Source organism: Plecotus auritus (genome assembly GCF_963455305.1).
Source record: "Plecotus auritus genome assembly, chromosome: 3".
Lineage (NCBI taxonomy): Eukaryota > Metazoa > Chordata > Mammalia > Chiroptera > Vespertilionidae > Plecotus > Plecotus auritus.
The window spans coordinates 89257102-89277577 of NC_137772.1; the positions used below are offsets into that span (position 1 = coordinate 89257102).

General features: G+C 37.6%; 1 protein-coding gene across 4 annotated transcripts in view; it reads right to left on the reverse strand.

The window, feature by feature from the left end:
- ENOX1 (ecto-NOX disulfide-thiol exchanger 1) overlaps positions 1-20476 on the reverse strand; it is a 598797-nt gene that overhangs the window by 288700 nt on the left and 289621 nt on the right. For all 4 annotated transcript variants that reach the window (XM_080662707.1, XM_080662709.1, XM_080662706.1 and 1 more), the window contains one exon: positions 18320-18459. The gene's annotated coding sequence lies outside the window, so the exon portion shown is untranslated. The remainder of the gene's footprint in view (positions 1-18319; positions 18460-20476) is intronic.

A 20476-nucleotide genomic window follows, 5' to 3' on the forward strand; every position in this document is an offset into this window, starting at 1 on the left:
AAATAATTACTAAAATTCTGTGGCATACCAAAAAAATACTCTACTTTTTGCCTATCTGACAAAAAGAAAATAGGTATAGTTTTGATTCATTCAGACCAAACGGCTGTTGTGTTGGTTGCTTTCATTTTTTAAATTTGACAATTTAATGAAAAAGAGCTCAGTATCCTGACTAAATAGTCAGGTATTGCATGTTTTAACCATTGTTGCAGCTCACTGGTTAAAAATCACTGCTTTAGACAAAGATCTGGCAATTTCCTCTAAAACTAAATATACACCTACTTATTATTAAAACTCTACTCTTAGATTTTGACCTAATAGAAATGAAAGCCTATGATGACAAAAAGACTTGTTCAAGAATGTTCATAGCATCTTCATTCATATATTCATAATCTGGAAAGAGCACAGGTGTCCATCAATAGAAAATGAATAAACAAACTGTGACACATTCATACACTTGAATATCACTTAGCAAGAAATAGAAAAGAGCTGCTGATAATCTAAAGAACAGATTAATCTCAAAAACATTACAATGTGAAAGAAACTGACACAAAAGATTATATAGTGCATGATTCTATAATGTGAAGTTCTAGAACTCAAATTGATTTACTCTGGGAGATATTTGCTTGGAAGGGGTGTAAGGGATCTTTCTGGCATGATACAGATTTGGTTGGCATAGGTGTACACATTTGTTGAAACTCATGGAAATGTACACTTAAAATGTGTGTTTCATGTAAATGCACAGATAAATTTTACCTTAAAATTTTTACTTAAAAACCATAAACTCTGAATTCTAATAATATACATATGCCAAAGTATTTAGGGGAAATTGTAGTGATTTTTATACAATTTACTTTGAAATGTATCCAGAAATAAAATGGATTCATGGATGGATAGAAGAATGGAATGATGCATAGTGGTGGGTATATTAATGTTCAATATAAATTTCTTTTGCCCTAACTGGTTTGGCTCAGTGGATGGAGCCTTGGCCTCCGGACTGAAGGGTCCCGGGTTCGATTCCGGTCAAGGGCATGTACCTTGGTTGCGGGCACATCCTCAGTAGGGGGTGTGCGGGAGGCAGCTGATCGATGTTTCTCTCTCATCGATGTTTCTAACTCTCTATCCCTCTCCCTTCCTCTCTGTAAAAAAATCAATAAAATATATTAAAAAAATAATAAAAAATAAATAAATAAATACATAAATTTCTTTCAACTTTGCTGTACAATGAAACATTTTCAAAATAAAATGTTGCAATAGAAAAAAAAATTAAAAATTATTCACAATCTATATATATAAAAGCCAAGTGACCGGAACAATGGAACAACCAGAACAATTGAAATGACCAGTTGCTATGACGTGCACTGCAGTGGCCAACTGGTCTGATCAGGGCCCCAAATGCCCCCCCCCCAAACCTCCCATGGATCCTCCCCCCAGTGGCTCGGTCCCTGATTGCCCCCCTCACCCCAATTGGGAGCGGGGCTGGTCGACCAACTGCCCACAGCCCCTCACCCCCACCAGCCCAGCCCCAATCGGCCCCCATTGGGGTGGGCCAGCCAGACCCCACCCATACACGAATTTGTGCACTGGGCCTCTAGTAAATAAAAAAATAAGTGAAAAGACAAAAAGAAGAAAGCAATCCCAGCTTCATAGTTATTAGCCATTGTGAACTTAAAAAGTTTTTAAGTAAATAGTCTATATCTTAATTTTCTTATTTATAAAATGTAAATGATAATATCTACTATTCAGGATTGTTAAGGGACTACACTTGCTGATACATGTAAAGAACAGATCATGGGATAAATAAGCACTTATTAAATGTTTTAGCTACTATTTTTAGTCCGCACGGAGGGCCTGTGGCCATAAACCTACAAAATTAAAATGTCTCTGAAACTGAAGAGGAAGACAATGTTTGCACTTTGTTAAAGCATTTATTATGCTTGTTGCATAGATAAAATTAGATCCCCTGTGATTTTTTTCCCCTGTGTGAATGTCATTTATTGGGATTCCTAAGTAAATAATCTAGTAGAAAGGAAATATTATATTTTTTAAAATCCATAAAACATATTTTTAGAAATGGTATTTCCTTGACTTTCATTCCAGGAAAATGCTAACACATGGCATGGAGCATGCTAGGCCCAGAAAAGAAAGCATGCCAGATGCCACAGCAATAAACAGAGTACGGTTGTGGAGAGGAAATGTAAGAGGAGACTTGGAGCATTAAGTCTCCTCCACCCTTCCCATCTGATAGTTTGCCCACTGAAGTTATAGGCTTTTGGGAAATTCACCTTTGTAGGTCACCTTTATTAATTTTCTTATTTATTTGTTTAGCAAAAACTTAAATGACAGACTACTTTGGCAAAGTTCTATGCATGCCTCTAGAACCTAAACAAAATGAAGCTGGGTAAGGTAATTTTAGAAAAAAATTCTAAGTGCACTATAAGAAGAGGTAAATATTGCCACCTCCTTTTTTATATTTGTTTTAAAAAACACAATTTTCAATCAATAGATAAAGCAACAGCCTATTTTTACAAATCACGGGAATTCTTAGAGGAAAAAAGGTTACATAATTTATGTAAATTATGTATTACTTGGCTGAGAAGTACGTAAGTAAAAAAATATTTTTATAAATTACTAGGAGCCCAGCACAGGATTCGAAATCGTGCGGCGCCACCCACCCTAGAGTTGCCTCTGGATATTTTCCCATTGATTTTTAGAGTTCATGGAAGAGAGAGGGAAAGACAAAGAGAAACATCAGTGTGAGAGGGACACATCGATTGGTTGCCTCCTGCATGAGCCTTGACCTGGGCCCACAGTGCAGCAGCCCCTGCAGCCGCTGCCGGTCCAACCCTGCCTCGCTCCCCAGGCCCCACAGCAGCCGCAGCCACTGCTGATCAGGCCCTCCCCCAGCGCAGGCAAGGAGAAGCCTCTGCTGCCCCGCCCCCAATGCTGCAACCACAACCTCCTCCTGCCCTGTGGACTCATTACAGAGTCCCCACCTAATTTGCATATTACCTCTTTTTATTTATAGATAGATAGATAGATATAGATATTTTCTAAAGCACTTATAAGTATCATTTTTATAAATAGATATTTTAAACACATCGGGATTTCTTAATGTGATGTCCTTTAGTTTCAATTTAGTAATGTTTCTGATAAGAAAAACTGAGCTCTAGAATGTTAACTGTTCCATCCTATTAAGATGCTGTCCTTTGGGTTGTCAGATACAAATACTTGTGATAATTCTAGGAAAATGTGATTAGTGGATTTTTACCCAGGATTTTAAAACAACAAAAAATTCTTTAAAATGAAAGGAAAAGTAAATTCTATTCCTTTAACTCATCTTTATTTTGGGATTATGCATTCTCTACTAAAATTTAGAATGGGATTCCTAACTGTGATGGCATTGTTCAGTTAATAGCAGTTCTCTGTGTGTCTGAAAAATTTCAAATGAATGTAAATGTTCTCATACATTTTCAATGGAAAATGTTCCCTTAGTATTTATTCAAATGTTGTCCATGTTTTCAGGAAATAATTTAGAAAAAATATCTTTCTATACCAAGATGGTTCTTTTTGCCAATTTAAAAAGGAACTCCTACTTTAGCCACTGTGGCTCAATTGGTTGGACATCGTCCCATGCACCAAAAAGTTGCCCATTCAATTCTCCTTCAGGGCACATGCCTGGGTTGTGGGCTCCATGCCAAGTAGGAAATGGACAGTAGGCAGCCAATCAATGTTTCACTCCCACATCAATGTTTCTCTCTCTCTCTCCCCCTCTCCCTTCCTCTCTCTAAAAATCAATGTGTTTTTTTTTTTTTTTAAAGAAACTCCTTCCCTTACTTCCAGCACACACATACATACACAAACCCTGTGCTATCAATGCAACCTAAAAATCAAATTAAAGGAACATTGGCGGCAAGCCAAATTCTGGGATAACAGGAAAGAGAAAGCTGGTCAGCAATCACCTCTCTTAGCTCTTGTCTTTTCCTCCCACGTACTTCAACCAGGCTAGGGGGGCTGGATGTTTATACTCTATGATCTCTTCCTTGAGTGGAAACACAAGCTATGAATCAGGTGTCCTGCACTTTAATACTACATTATTCTTCCCCTTGAGTGGAACCTTGCTGTTAAGAGGAAGTAAAATGTTATATATAAATGAAAATAGTCATTTGGAAATCATCTTTCTGGGTTTCACCACCAATACACTTGTAATCTTAAAGCACCCTTTGAATTTAAATAGTAATGAATTTGTCAAAGAACTATATTAGGAGAGCTTTATTCAAAGAAAGTTTACACTGACTTTAGGTGAATCCTGTTTTCTAAATTAATGCAAGTTGTTTAGGAGGACAAAAAGCCAAACTTTAATTCCTCCCAGTGTGAAGCATGATAGAGTAAAATTATCAGGGGGAAACTAGGGATTCATGAAGCAGTATAGAGGTTTTGGTTGTTGTTTGGTTGAGGTTTTTATTAGCCACAAGTTTATACTACTGTATTTACTTGAGAGTGTTTAACTGTCCTTGAAATTAATCATTACATAATTCCAACAAGTGCACTCTTTAGTTTACCCAAATTAGAGAGGCTTCCCTATATTAATTTTGTGTCATTCACAAGCATCCTTGAGATTATTTGTCCTTAATTATTTATGTCTATGTCTCAAGTATTTAGAGCGCATTGAAACATAATTTTTCTAAGTTCCCTAACACATTAGCTTTGTTTTCTGCCTAAACTGTTAACCTTATTTTTGTCTTCAACAGTTTCTGATAATGCATTGCTTATCTTTAAATTTGGCATAGTGTGTCTGTAGTAAAGAATCCAAATTCAGGTTTCAATTTACTCACAACGAATTTGCTGACATCCTAATCTGAATTGAAACCACACTTATTTTCTCACTCTTCTCCATTCCATTTTGAATTTTAACAGATATTTTCTCAAATGATAACTTGAAAATTTTATAATCCAACATCATAACTAGTCTTATTTCTGCCAAACCATCATTGGCCTAATTGTCTTCTTTTTCTTCCCTTTCTTTTAAAAATATATGGACCCACACACAGGGATTTAAACAGAAAATGGAGAAGGATGACAGTCAGCCCATTTTCCATTGCAGCTTGATCTCATTGGCTGGTGTCAGAGCCCAGCTGCTCCACTCCAGCTCCTGAGAGCATGAGCCTGCAAAGGAAGGGAGAGAAAGGCAAGAAAGGCTGCTGATCTGGTGATCATCTGAGCTTCGTCCCAGTGCAGCAACTTGGAGGCAGATGGGTGGATAAAGCAGCCATTAGACTTTATAAAGAAAAATCTACCAGAAATAGTGTGCAATTTGTTGAAATTTCATCACACTTATTAACCAATAAGCCAGGTGAGAAGCCAAGGCTACCTGTGGATCTATTATTACATGGACTCTAATAAAAATCATACACTTCTGTTAGAAAATAGTACTAATAATATCATACTAGAACAAATTCTACTGAAAAATACGTGACTAAGATGAAAAGCATTTCTCCACTGATTCTACACATACATACAGGCTAAATAGTATGCTGATGCCCTGCAACAGCTATAGGTACTATTTGCAAGAATTTCTGACAGGAACCCTATTTTCTGAGGTCTTACACTCAGTCACAAAGTCTGCTAAAAACTAAACTTGGCACAAATCTTAGCTGAGTAGAACTCCGTCAAATACAACAAACATAAAGATTAAAGGGGGAAAAAACCCTATATAGTTGACTTTCAAAAATGAGCAGAACAGCCAAAACCGGTTTGGCTCAGTGGATAGAGCATCAGCCTGCGGACTGAAGGGTCCCGGGTTCGATTCCGGTCAAGGGCATGTAACTTGGTTGCGGGCACATCCCCAGTGGGAGGTGTGCAGGAGGCGGCTGATCGATGTTTCTCTCTCATCGATGTTTCTGACTATCTATCCCTCTTCCTTCCTCTCTGTAAAAAAACCAATAAAATATATTAAAAAAAAAAATGAGCAGAACATTGCTTGCAAGGGATTCCAAAGGAAATTCTCAATACTTGTTAATCTTTTCATATAGAAAATTATATTTGGCAAATGGTAGGATCATTTACAGTCTAATAATTTCCAGTATCTTGAAGGGAATAATTAAAAAGAGTGAGAATTACTAGTAAACCCAGGAAAGGTTCCATCAGTTCTAAATATAATTGCTTTTTCTCTTGAATTTTTCAAAGTTGCATTTTTTTCGTGGTGTCAAGTGGCTCAGTCCTAATTATATACAAAAATATAATTGACCATAAAAAACTTTCATCTTTTAGAGTAATGAAACAGAACAGAATTCGAGGAGTCTAAACTCTAAGATATATAGCTCTTATGATTTTAAGGGAGTATACACTTATTTTTTAGAGCCTTAAATCATCTGGGAACTTTAATCAGAGATTTTGATTGTAATAACTCTTGGGAATTGATGCTCTCAGTTAGCTCTTATCTTTCATTTGTTTTTAGACCTCAGTTTAAAACTGAGGTCTAAATGTTGCAGTTAAGTGTTCTACCAGATGACAGATGATTGCTAGGAATGCTAAAATACCTCCAAGTCAAATGACCGTGTAACCTCAACAAATTTTTAATACTTTGTTTATTCATTCAAATGTTCAACAATGATTTATTTAGCGCATGCTAGGGAAAAACAAAACACCCCTAAAATCTACTAAGAACTATAAATACAGATTTACTTGAGGATTTTTTGACAGGTTCCATTTTTTGAAAGTACCAGATACTAAACAAACATTTACCTTGGGATAGATCTTGAAATCATTAAAACTGTACCCGACTCATGGATACCAACTGAACCTCAGAAGCTAAGGATTAGAATATATCCCTTCTTCCTTTGTTCATTCTCTCTTCTTGTTTTTACTCTATTTCTTTTGTCTTTCCTCACTGTTCAGATATAGCGCCACTTGATGAGATGGATTTGGTAAAGCCACATTAGAAACTACTCAGAGGAAAGGGCAGAGGCACATCTAACAGTAACAAAATAGAAAACTGTGTTGAGAAGAAGGAAATAAAAGGTTTTGTAGTTTAATTTAGAGAACAAATACTTCCAAAGTGCCTATTTTATGGCAGGCAGGATAAGGTAGTACTACATGGCAAATGTATGTCTACTGTGAAACATAAAATGGGTGCAGGAAGATGGTCCAGAAAAAAAAAAGACTGCTAAATGTTCTGTTATGAGAAGGTAAGCGCCCTTTATTTGTGGAAGACTATACAACAATTAACTACTAAGAATGAGGTCAATGTCCTTATATTAACAGATAATTTAAAAATGTTCAGGAAAAGCAAGTTGTAAAGGTATGAATTGAGTATAATCACATCTGAGTAAAGTTAAAAATAATATTCTCTTTATAAATAGATATAAATATATATTAGCTAGGGATATATTTGATATATATAGAGAGATATCCATAACTAATATTTACATATTATATTACCCCTGGGGATGGATGAATTAGAATAGTGAGTTTTTTAAATTAAAAAAAATAAAGATCCAAAGCAAATATGGTGTTATCAACAAATATCGGGGTGGGTACATGGGTTTATTATTGTCTTTAAGTTTAAAATACTTCATAATAAAAATTAACCTGAAACTAATATAATATTGTATGTCAACTGTAACTGAAATTGTTTTAATTTAAAAAATTAATATATTTTTAAAAATTTATGGTTTAAAAGAAAAATACTGTAGAAATTCTGTTGATTAGAAGGAGATGTTACAATAAGTCCAATTTTCTTACTTTTGAGTCCAGAATACAAAAGGCTGATTATTTTTGATCTTTAACAAGAGGAGCAATAGAGACTTAATGTGGAAGAAAAGACTTTTCCTGATATGATAAGTCAGTGGCAATTTTGCAAATGGATGATTATTTCCAGATAGAAGTGAATTATCTGAACCTAATTATACTGAATCCTTTTAAAAAGTGTTTTAACTCACATAACATCCATACGGGTTACTCTTTTTCTTCATTACAGGGTGTGGCTGTGATATTTAAGAGACAAAGCTAATGAATGCTACATTTTTTATTGCTGTTGAAAAGGTATGATTAGAGTCAGAACTTTGGAATAATAATTTGTACACTTAAAGTACTGAGTAGCTGTGCAAGACTACAATTGACTTAAAAAAAAACAAACCCTCACTAAGACTTCCTTTTCCTTCAAAATTGCCAATAAACATTTTCTAATGTAATTCTGAGGAGCTCATTGGATACTTGGCAACTCAAACAGGGAGGGAAATCACAAACATTTTATTAACTTTGGATTACATATAATTCTTAAAATTAATAGCAAGAAACCAGAAGTTTTTGTTTTTGGTTTTGTCATAGTGGTAAATAAGTCTGATACATTTCACTGGTGAGGCAAGAATCACGAGATATATTGTTAAATATGAGGGGTGGAAATATATCATATAAACAAGTGGTATTACATAGCAACATTTTTCTAAGAAAGTAGTCTCCATGCATGAGAATAAGATATATACCCACAATAAGAGGGCATATTGACCTATAATTTTCAATATTACATCCTTGTATTTTTTTAATTATATGCTATTTTTCAACTAGCGGAGGAACATGGTCTCATAAAGCTAATATTTACTCTGCCATGTTTATAGAGCCAGTAGTGCATTGCAGGAAATGGGGAAGTATGAGAAGTCAAATACAACTTGGTGTCCTATGCACAAAGGAAGGCAGGACAGGAGGATCACCATGTTTAAAACATCCGGCTCACGACAAACTCACCACCACAGATGCACACATTTCCAAAGGACAGGCACCCTGAGCCCATATATCCACAGGGTCCTCTGCAGAGCTGCTTTGAGCCCCTGCTGGGTGTGATTCTGTACAGACAAGGACGCACTGCCCCACAGTAGAAATTCTGAACTCCCTTCTCCTAAATAACTGCCTGCAGACACCCCAGCTGTGTAACTTCAGCACCAGGGCCCCTCAAAGTGCATCAGAGCTCTGTGTCCAGCAAACGCACCGCCACAGACATGTACATTTCCAAAGGTCAGGCACCCTGAGCCCATCTATCCACAGGGCGCTTATGGGAACTCCTGTGAGTTCTTGCTGGGTGTGATCTTGGACAAACAGGGATGCACTGCTCCCAGCAGTAGAAATTCTGAATTCACTCATCCTGGATACCTGCACACAGACACCCCAGCAGTGTAACTTCAGTGCCAGGCCCCCTCAAAGTGCATCAGAGCTCTGTGCCAGCAAACTCACAGCCACAAACACACATTTCCAAAAGGCAGGCACCCTGAGCCCATATGTCCACAGGGTCCTCTGAGGAGCTGCTTTGAGCCCCTGCTGGGTGTGATTCTGTACAGATAAAGACACGCTGCCCCACAGTAGAAGTTCTGAATTCCCTCCTCCTGAATAACTGCCCACATACACCCTAGCCGCTTAACTTCAGTGCCAGGGCCCCTCAAAGTATGTCAGAGCTCTGTGCAGGCAAACGCACCACCAGTCCACGTGCATTTCCAAAGGGCAGGCACCCTGAGCCCATCGATCCACAGGGCGCTTGTGGGAGCTGCTGTGAGTCCTTGCTGGGTGTGACCTTGAACAAACAGGGACGAACTCCCCCTGGCAGTAGAAATTCTGAATTCACTCATCCTGGATATCTGCACACAGGTGCCTCGATTACGTGGCTACACTGCCAGGGCCCTTCAGAGTACTTCAGCGCCCCTCGCTGGCAAATACACGGCGGGTGCCTCTGTGATCCTCCACTGGGAGCATGTGCATATCCACCACAGGTGCAGCAGCAAAAGCTGAGTCTGCCCACCCACAACTACAGAACTCTGGATACCACAGTCATGCCTTTCCAGAACGCTGGCCTCCTGAGACCTATCACCCCAACAGACGGTTTCTGGGTGCCACTGTGAGTCCCCACTGGACACACGTGATTTCAATCAAGGGCACAAGACAGCAAAAATTGTGACACCTCCCTCTACGGCTGCTGATTTCTAGACACCACATTTGTACCTTTCCAGCTCACAGGCCTACATCAAGAGAACTCAAATAGTTCAAGTAGGGAGTTACACTAGATTACCAAGCCCAGGAGACCTGAGAGATCACACCAATAGCACCATCCCTAAAAGGACCTGAGTAGCAAAGCAATCGGATCTACAATTAAAACATTACAGCAAAACATGGGAAGACAAAAAAGCAATCCCCAAAAGAAAGAAAAAGGAATCACCAGAAAGGGAGTTAAATGAAATTAAGGCTAGCAGCATATCAGAGAAAGAATTCAGAGTAATGGTTATAAGGATGTTTAAACAGCTGGATGACAAATACACACAACTCAATGACAAATACACACAACTCATGAGAACTATAAGGAGCTGAATGAGAATGTCACCAACATGAAAAGGAACAAAGAGGAAATGAAGAACGACATAGCTGCAATAAAGAACACAATGGAAGGCCTAAACAGTAGACTAGAAGAGGCTGAGGACCACATCAGCGAATTAGAAGACAAGGTAGGAAAAAACACACAAACACAGCAGCAACTGGAAAGAAGACTTAAAAAGCAAGAGGAGAGCCTAAGGGAGCTTTAGGACAACACAAAATGGAACAACATTCGCATAATAGGGGTACCAGAAGGAGAGGAAGAGAAGCAAGGAATAGAAAACCTGTTTGAAGAAATAATGACAGAAAACTTCCCTGATATTGGCAAGAAAAAAAACGATGCAAGTCCAAGAAGTACATAGAGTCCCAAACAAGTTGAACCCCAATAGACCAACACCAAGACACATCATAATTAAATTGGCAAACACCAACGACAAAGTAAGAATCTTAAAGGCTGCCAGAGAGAGACAGAAAGTTACCTACAAGGGATCTCCTATTAGAATATCAACTGATTTCTCAACAGAAACACTCCAGGTTAGAAGGGAATGGAATGAAATATACAAAGTGATGCAAAGCAAGGGACTGAATCCAAGAATACTATACCCAGCAAGGATATCATTCAAAATTGAAGGTGGAATCAGGAGCTTCACCGACAAAAAAGGACTAAGGGAGTTTATTACCACCAAATCAGCAATGCAAGAAATGCTGAAGGGTCTGCTGTAAAAAGAAGAAATAGGAAGTGAAGAAGGAATGCAGGGGTAAAGAATAAAAATGGCGACAAACAAGTACCTATCAATAATAACTTTAAATATAAATGGATTAAATGCCCCAATCAAAAGACATAGGGTAACTGAGTGGATAAGAAAACATGACCCATATATCTGCTGTCTACAAGAAACCCACCTCAGAAAAAAAGACACACACAAACTGAGGGTGAAGGGATGGAAAAAGTTTTTTCAGGCGAATGGAAATGAAAAAAAAGCTAGCATAGCAATACTTATATCTGACAAATTAGATTTCAAAGTGAAGGACATAAAAAAGAGATAAGGAAGGCCACTTCATAATACTAAAGGGAGCAATCCAACAAGAAGAAATAACTCTGGTAAACATATATGCACCCAATACAGGAGCACCCAAATACATAAAAACACTCCTGGAGATATCAAGGGAGAGATTGACAGCAATACAATCATAGTAGGGGACTTTAATCCCCCACTATCACCATTGGACAAATCCTCTAAACAAAAAATCAACAAAGAAACATCAATTCTAAATGACTCACTAGACCAGATGGAATCAATTGACATCCTCAGAACATTTTACCCCAAAGCCACAGAATATATATTCTTCTCAAGTGCACATGGGTCATTTTCAAAGATAGACCATATATTGGGTCACAGGCAAAGTCTCTTCAAATTCAAAAAGATAGAAATCATATCAAGCATCTTCTCAGATCACAATGGCATAAAACTGGAAATCAACTACAATAAAAACAATCCAAAAAAATAAAACACCTGGAGACTAAATAGCATGCTATTAAACAATGACTGGGTTACCAGAGAGATCAAAGAAGAAATAAAAAACATCATGGCAACAAATGACAATGAAAACACAACAATCCAAAATCTATGGAACACAGTGAAAGCAGTCTTGAGAGGGAAGTTCATAGCTCTACAACCCACTGCAAAAAAAAAAACAAAACAAACAAGTAAGAAATAATGGTAATAAATTACCTAACCTTACAACTCAAAGTGTTAGAAAGAGAGCAACAAGAAAAGCCCAATGTAAGCAGAAGGAAGGAAATAATAAAGATCAGAGCGGAGATAAACGACATAGGGACCAAAAAAACAATAGCTTTTCAACAAAACCAAGAGCTGGTTCTTTGAAAGGATAAACAAGATTGATGAACCTCTAGCCAGGCTCACCAAGAAGCAAAGAGAGAAGACCTAAATAAACAAAATCAGAAATGAAAGAGGTGAAATAACAACAAAATCTACAGAAATACAAAAGATTGTTAAAAAATACTATGAACAACTCTATTCCAACAAACTGGACAACCTGGAGGAAATGGACATATTCCTAGAAAAATATAACCTTCCAAAACTCAATCAGGAAGAATCTAAACATCTCAATAGGCCAATAACTATGAAAGAAATTGAAGCAGTCACCAAAAAGCTTCCAGCAAACAAAAATCCGGGGCCAGATGGCTTCACAGGGGAGTTTTACCAAACATTCAAGGAAGAACTTAAATCTATCCTCCTCAGACTATTCCAAAGAATTCAAGAGGAAGGAACACTTCCAAGCTCATTCTATGAAACAAGCATCACCCTAATACCAAAACCAGATAAAGACAACACAATGAAAGAGAATTACAGGCCAATATCCCTCATGAACATAGATGCCAAAATCCTCAACAAAATTCTAGCAAATCAGATTTAGCAGTATATCAGAAAGATCACACACCATGACCAAGTAGGATTTATCCCAGGAATGTAAGGATGGTACAATATCTGCAAGTCAATAAATGTGATACATCACATAAACAAATTGAGAGATAAAAACCACAGTCATATCAAATGATACAGAAAAAGCATTTGACAAAACCCAACACCCATTTTTGATAAAAACTCTCAGAAAGGTGGGAACAGAAGGATCATACCTCAACATAATAAAAGCCATATATGACAAACCCACAGCCAACATCATACTCAATGGACAAAAACTAAAACCATTTCCCCTAAGAACAGGAACAAGACAGGGATGCCCACTCTCACCACTCCTGTTCGACATAGTACTAGAAGTATTAGCCATTGTGATTAGACAAGAAGAAGAAATAAAAGGCATCAAAATTGGAAAAGAAGTAAAACTCTCCTTATTTGCAGATGACATGATATTGTACATAAAAAACCCTAAAGACTCCATAAAATAATGATTAGACTTAATAAATGAATTCGGCAATGTATCAGGATACAACATTAATGCCAAGAAATCTATGGCATTTCTATACACCAATAGTGAACTTACAGAAAGAGAGACTAAAAAAAGCAATCCCATTTACTATCGCACCAAAAAAATTAAGATACCTAGGAATAAACTTAACTAAGGAGGTAAAACACCTATATGCGGAAAACTACAGGACACTGAAAAAAGAGATAGAGGAAGACATAAACAGATGGAAGAACATACCATGTTCATGGATTGGTAGAATCAACATCATTAAAATGTCCATACTACCCAAAGCAATCTATAGATTCAATGCAATCCCCATTAAAATACCAATGGCATATTTCACAAACCTAGAAAGAACTCTCCAAAAACTTATCTGGAATTAAAAAAAGACCCCGAATAGCCACAGCAATCCTGAGAAAGAAGAACAAAGTAGGTGGGATCTCAATACCAGATTTCAAGCTGTATTACAAAGCTACTGTTCTCTTACTGGTACAAGAACAGGCATATAGACCAATGGAATAGCATAGAGAACCCAGATATCAGCCCAATCCACTATGCTCAATTAATATTTGACAAAGGAGGCATGAACATACAATGGAGCCAAGACAGTCTCTTCAATAAATGGTATTAGGAAAATTGGTCAGATACATGCAAAAAAATGAAACTAGACCACCAACTTATACCATACACAAAAATAAACTCAAAATGGATAAAGGACTTAAACATAAGATAGGAAACCATAAAAATATTAGAGGAATCCACAGGCAGAGAAATCTCAGACGTATGTCGAAGCAATTTCTTCACCGATACCGCTCCTAGGGCAATGGAAACTAAAGAGAAAATAAACAAATGGGACTACATCAAAATAAAAAGCTTTTTCACAGAAAAAGAAACCATCAACAAAACAACAAGAAAGCCCACTTTATGGGAGAACATATCTGCAAATGTTATCACTGATAAAGGTTTAATCTCTAACATTTACAGGGAACTCATACAACTTAATAAAAGGAAGATAAATGATCCAATAAAAAAATGGGCAACGGACCTAAATAGACACTTTTCGAAATAAGACAGAAGGAAGGCCAAGAGACATATGAAAACATGCTCAAAGTCACTAATTATCCAAGAGATGCAAATCAAAATGGCAATGCCTTACCATCTCACACCTGTCAGAATGGCTATCATCAATAAATCAGCAAACGGCAAGTGCTGGCGAGGATGCGGAGAAAAAGGAACCCTCGTGTACTGCTGGTGGGAATGCAGACTGGTGCAGCCACTGTGGAGAACAGTATGGAGTTTCCTCAAGAAACTAAAAATGGAACTCCCATTTGAACCAGTAATCCCACTTCTAGGAATATATACCAAGAAACTAGAAACACCAACCAGAAAGGATATATGCACCCCTATGTTCATAGCAGCACAATTCACCATAGCTAAGATTTGGAAACAGCCTAAGTCCCCATCAGCAGATGAGTGGATTAGAAAACTATGGTAGATCTATACAATGGAATACTACGCTGCAATAAAAAAGAAGGAATTCTTGACATTTGCAACAGCATGGATGGAACTGGAGAGCATTATGCTAAGTGAAATAAGCCAGGCAATGAAAAAAAAAAATAACACATGATCTCACTCATTTATGGAAAATAAAAAACATTATAACCTCATGAACAAAAAGATAGATACAGAGGCAGTAAAGCATTGAACAGATTATCAAATTACAGCGGGCAGGCTGGGGAGTGTTGGGGAGAGAGGGAAAGAGATCAACCAAAGGACTTGTATACATGCATATAAGCACAACCAATGGACACAAGACACTGGTGGGAGGGGGGGATGAGCGCATGTGATAGGGGGTAGAGGAGGCTGGGGGAAGGTCAATGGGGGAAAAAGAAGGAGATATATGTACTACTATATGTAATACTTTAAACAATAAAATGAAATTTAAAAATAAAATAAAATAAAAGATCCGGCTCAGGAACTGGGTCATAAAGCTTCAAATAATTAAATCAAAGAAGATAAGGAAAGCCTTTGGTGTTATTATTTCTCTCTCCATAAATGTAGCCTTTTTATAGATGATAACTCTTATCACGTAGGATTCTTCACTTTACTTGAAAGCACTGAAGACTCCTTTAACCCAGCTCCAATTTCTCAGCTCTGCTCTTACTGTGTGTCTTGGGAGAGCGGAGGCAGATAGTAAGGGTAATCCAATACAACAATGGAGACACCCCTGCTTAGAATTGTACCTTTAAGTCATGAATTCTTCTCATTCTGTTATTAAGTGACCTCTGTATTAGGGAATTCAATGAATTTTCATGCTAAATTCAAAGAAAATAGCAGTGAATGAGAATCTGTTTTTCCATGGACTGCTTGGATTGTACTTGTATTATGGTAAATGTCTCAAGAGATCAGAGCCTTAAAGAAAGCTTCAGTGGGAGAACTTCCCGGAAGCTCATTTTTTCTAAATCTTTCCTTTTAATTTATAACTTTACTTGACACTTTGGAAGGATCCAGAGAAATAAAAGTCACCATGTCATGTCCTATTCTCTGCATGTGTAACAGATGAAGTGGGGGCCTCCAACAAGTAGTGAGGGCTAAGACAGAAACGCTGATGGAGGATGGAAGGTGGGTGAGGCAAGGGAGAGAATTTCAGCTACAGTCAGGGCCCTATGAGTCTCCCACAAACTGATCCTCAATTTCAGTGACATGGAGTAGAGAGTGGAAATTGGGCAGAATGGTGAAAAGACAGTGAAAAGGTACTTCCTTTGTTACTTACCTTTTCCAGTTTTCTCTCAGATTTTAGATTTTCTAGCCCTCTCTATCTCAGTGACTGCACTGGTACCTTGACAACATTAGTCCCATCATTTCCTTTGGTCCAGGCCCCATCTTCTCCCGAAATCCCCAGAGTTGTCCTCTCTGCTATTTTCCTGCACTGAGTTTTGATATTATCTTTCCCATATTTATGTTCACATACCAAATAACAGTGATCTCCTTTAAGCACCAAACCAGAAAATGTGGGCCTCCAAAAAAGCATTCATATATATATACATGTTCATGTTAGTGTGCTTCTAGACAGCTAAAAAACATGTAAGCCCAGAGTAGAGGCATGCTAGAATGGGCAGGAAATGGTGCCCGGAGCTCAAAGCTGGAGTCTAGGCTCAGCTCCAACCTTCATTCAACTCTTCTACTTTCAGTATTTTTAACTCTAAGTGAGGCGTTTACAGTCTGGGCAGTCCTGGTCCCAGTGCAGGGAAATGCAGATCTGAATCTGGTTATCAGTGCCCAGGACCTGGGGAGCTAACTTTGGTTCCTGGGAACCAGGGCTATTAACTATTCTAAAATCCATGGTATGATCTTGCATCATAAATATCAATAGTTGTACCCTTTGAGAAATACCAGTAGATGATTTTTTAACGCTCCTTCAACGAGTCTGAGCTCTTAAACTTAAGTGGAATATAGAGAACTTAAGAGACTTGGAAAGGAACAGTGAGAATACATTTTTGGATTACACTTTTATAGGAAGAGAAAAAGGGTGACCAGAGTCTATGATGATACAGAGGGACTCTGACCAATAAATTCTCTCTTTCCATGGAAGATGAAATAAATTGCTATCCTAGGAGGTTAGGAATTACTTAGGCTTTCTTGACAACAAGGTCTAAGAAAGAAGAATCTATATCGGGTTCAAAAGAAAAGTGAGTACCTAAATATGAAGGTTTCAAAACAAATAGATTCTCATTGGATTCAGAAAGTTCAAGTGAGATCTTGTTTGCAGACTAGGGAGGAATACTTAGGTAGCTTCTCAAGTCCTTTCCAGCACTTCTGTTTCTATGCATACACTTATTAGGTTTCTACGCATTACAATATTCTACCACATTGACAGAATGGAGAGTTGAAGATGGAGGCACAAGTTCCCATCCACTTTCTCCCTAATACACATGGTATGCCTCACACTTCAAAGCAAGTCAATCATGAGGCCCAACACAAAGGGTGCAGTGGGAAAACTGGAATCTAGCCCAACGCTGCAGTAAAATCTACTTTGATTTCTCAGTAGAAATAAAAGATGGGGGAAAGCACACATACACACACAAAAAAACACACACAGTACCACAGTTAATGGCTTTCAGGGGAGAGAATATTTGTCACCATGGACAGAATAAAAGTTCTACCAAATGAAATAAATGTTTGTGGGAAAAGATGTGTTATTCCAGGGAAAGGGCTGTGTTCCTTTTCCCTCACTCTTTATTTAGTTTTTCCCCATTCAATGTACCAAGCTGTATCCTCTCCATCCATAAAAGATGCATGGATTGAATGTATCCTTTGGGTAGGTCTTTTGTCAGAAAGCACTTTGAAAATAAAAGAGTTTTACTTGTACTATATCAACAGCAAAACATGTACTTCCAAATTGGTTTGCTAGCAAGCTTTTTCCTTGAGTAAGCAACACTATTGTTAGTAATTTTTCAAGCTATTAATATACACCCATTAAAAGAAACAACAACCCTCTTCTACCATTATGAATCATAGGGTGAGCAGCCCTTGCTAGAACTAAATGAAAGCATTGTGGCCACTGAGACTTTTTATACTTTGAAAAAAGTCATAATGATAATACTAACTGTTATTGACAAATGAAGTTTTGATTTTCAATGTTTCAAAAATATCATTCATCCACAAGGCCTTAACTAATTGAAAGTACTTAACAAAATCTGATATATATGGGCATGCGATGTAAATTTATTTAATCTGTTCAGTTAGAATCTATGAATGCAGAAATCAAATTTGTTTAAGCCAATATGGAGAATATTCTATTTTTAATAGCTTATAATATCAGAGTACAGAGTAATAAGTATGAGAAGTAGCATATCAAATTTCTTTTCATTGATATCAATCTTCCAATGACATCAAAGGATTACAGTCTGTCCATAATCCACTTCCAGAGTTCTAGTTGCAATAGAGAAGGACTATTACCCATTTTAAAATATCACTCAGAATTAATATCTTCAGTGAGACAAATGGGTAAATTAACACAAACCTTAAGACCTCCAGCAGACGGAAGACAATGTTCTTTAGGGACTTGATTGAAGCAATGTATTCACCGCGGTCTTTTCAATGGAAGCCTTTCACAAAGGAAGGTCCATGGAAGATGGTGTGGCTTTGACAGGCAAGGTGCTTCTGGAGGAAAGAGAAGCACACCGTTAGATCATGGCCACAGCACGGACACTGCCCATCTTAGCCTTTGTGGTCAGAAAGCACTGTTAGCATGTATTGCTATTATTAAAATAATGGTAGTAAATTTTGTTAATTTTGTTCCTCCCAAGTCTCCTTATGTATAAATGTCAGAGTGGGAAAGAGTAACCTTCCAGCACTGCTTTTAGAAATTTCTAAAGGTCAGATGTATTTTACTAATTAAGTGAAATATGCTTTTCCCTTTATCTAAACAGGCCCAGGATTGAAGAACTGCGGATGGTGTATGAGTCCAAAGGTAGCAGCACTACAATTTACTGAGTGCCCACCTGCTGCAAGGCACTGTGCAAGAGGTTTCGTATACATGGACATTTTAATCTGAAGAACAGCCCTACAATGGAGAGTACTGGCCCCATTTTACAGATGAGAAGACTAAAGCACAGTCAGGCTTAGAACTCGGGATTCTCAAAGCCCAAAGGCCTCAGGTATGGCTCTTACCCTCATTTCACTCTGTGGCCTATGAGGTTCAGAAAAATTTTTCACAAACAAAATTGACGAGAACAAATGATGTTGCAATATACTAAATTAATTCGAATGTTAATAAATTAATTAAGAAATTACTTATTTTGATTTTTTTTTACCAAATATTGTCTTTTTTTTTTTAATCCTCACCCAAGAATATGTTTGTTTTCATGATTTTTTTTTTTTTTTTTTTTTAGAGAGAGAAACATCAGTTGTCTCCCATACTCTCCTCTACCGGCGATCCAACCCAAAACCTAAGTATGTGCCCTGACCAGAAACAGAACCCACAACCTTTTGGCATATGGGACGATGCTCAATCAACTGAGCGCAAATATTGTCTTATTCAGTCAAGCCCCACAGAAGTACACACTAAGCTTTAAGCAGTGCACTTTTTCTCCCATTTTTCTTTCTTATGTGAAGAGACAGAACTCATTGGAAACCCAGTAGCTCCCTTGTGTTATGGGGCACGTTTGTGTGTTATGTCCCATCAAAGATAGCAACGCAAACATCTGGTCTTCCTACAGTCCCTTCGCATGACTCACAGACCCTTCACTGTCTCGGTGAAAGCAAATACCCTCTTTCCCAAGGGTTTTCCTGATGCAATTAGAAATGGAACCCCACCTTCTGTGGATATCCCTGAGTGCTATTACTGTTTCTCCTCATGGCTGTCTCCATCATAATGGTTGAGAGTGATGAGCAAGGCTCAACAGGGCTCCATCTAGATTTCTACTCCCTTTTTTTAGTCAAATATCTGCATGTTTCAGGTGGTTCTAGTGCCCACACAGATAGTCCCACAGCTTTCCCTCCACCAGCTATCCCAGCATCCACTCCTATAGTGTGTTTCAGGGTCACTGCCTATCAATTAATCACTTCAAAATTTCTCTTGAAGTTCCAGCCTTTAATGCCACAGACTTCTGTCTGGGTCTTGGAACTTTTAGCTCATATAGCCACACTGCATTGGGAAGGTTAGAGATTAATGGAATAGGAAGGTCACACTTAGCTTTTTAAATTTTTTCTTTTATTTTATTTTTGGCACCAAAAGCTTAAGTCATGAGTAAGAAACAAGGAAAAAAGACTGATAGTATTTTCAAAGCTTTGCAGGCATGTAGCCTTGGATTATTACATTGGGAATAAAAGAAAAAAGAACAGAGCCAGAGCCGTTTATCTTTGCATAAAAGAAGGGGGAAAAGCATGACAAAGAATGGGGAGGTATTTGGACTGCAGAATCTAAACTAAATAACAGGAATACAAAATAAATGGAAACTTGTTTTAAAACATCGTATACTAGTGTTCTTTTTTTCTTTATTCCGCTTAAAAACGAAGTATCATATTATATGCCTAAACTTGTAGACCCCTTTCGCCATAAAAGCCCAATAGCAATTTTCTAGTATTCACTCAGCCACTGTTTATTGCATACTTATGAGTCAATCAATAAGTAAGAAAATTCAAGGAACACTAAAATAAGCAAGATAATCTTTCCCTG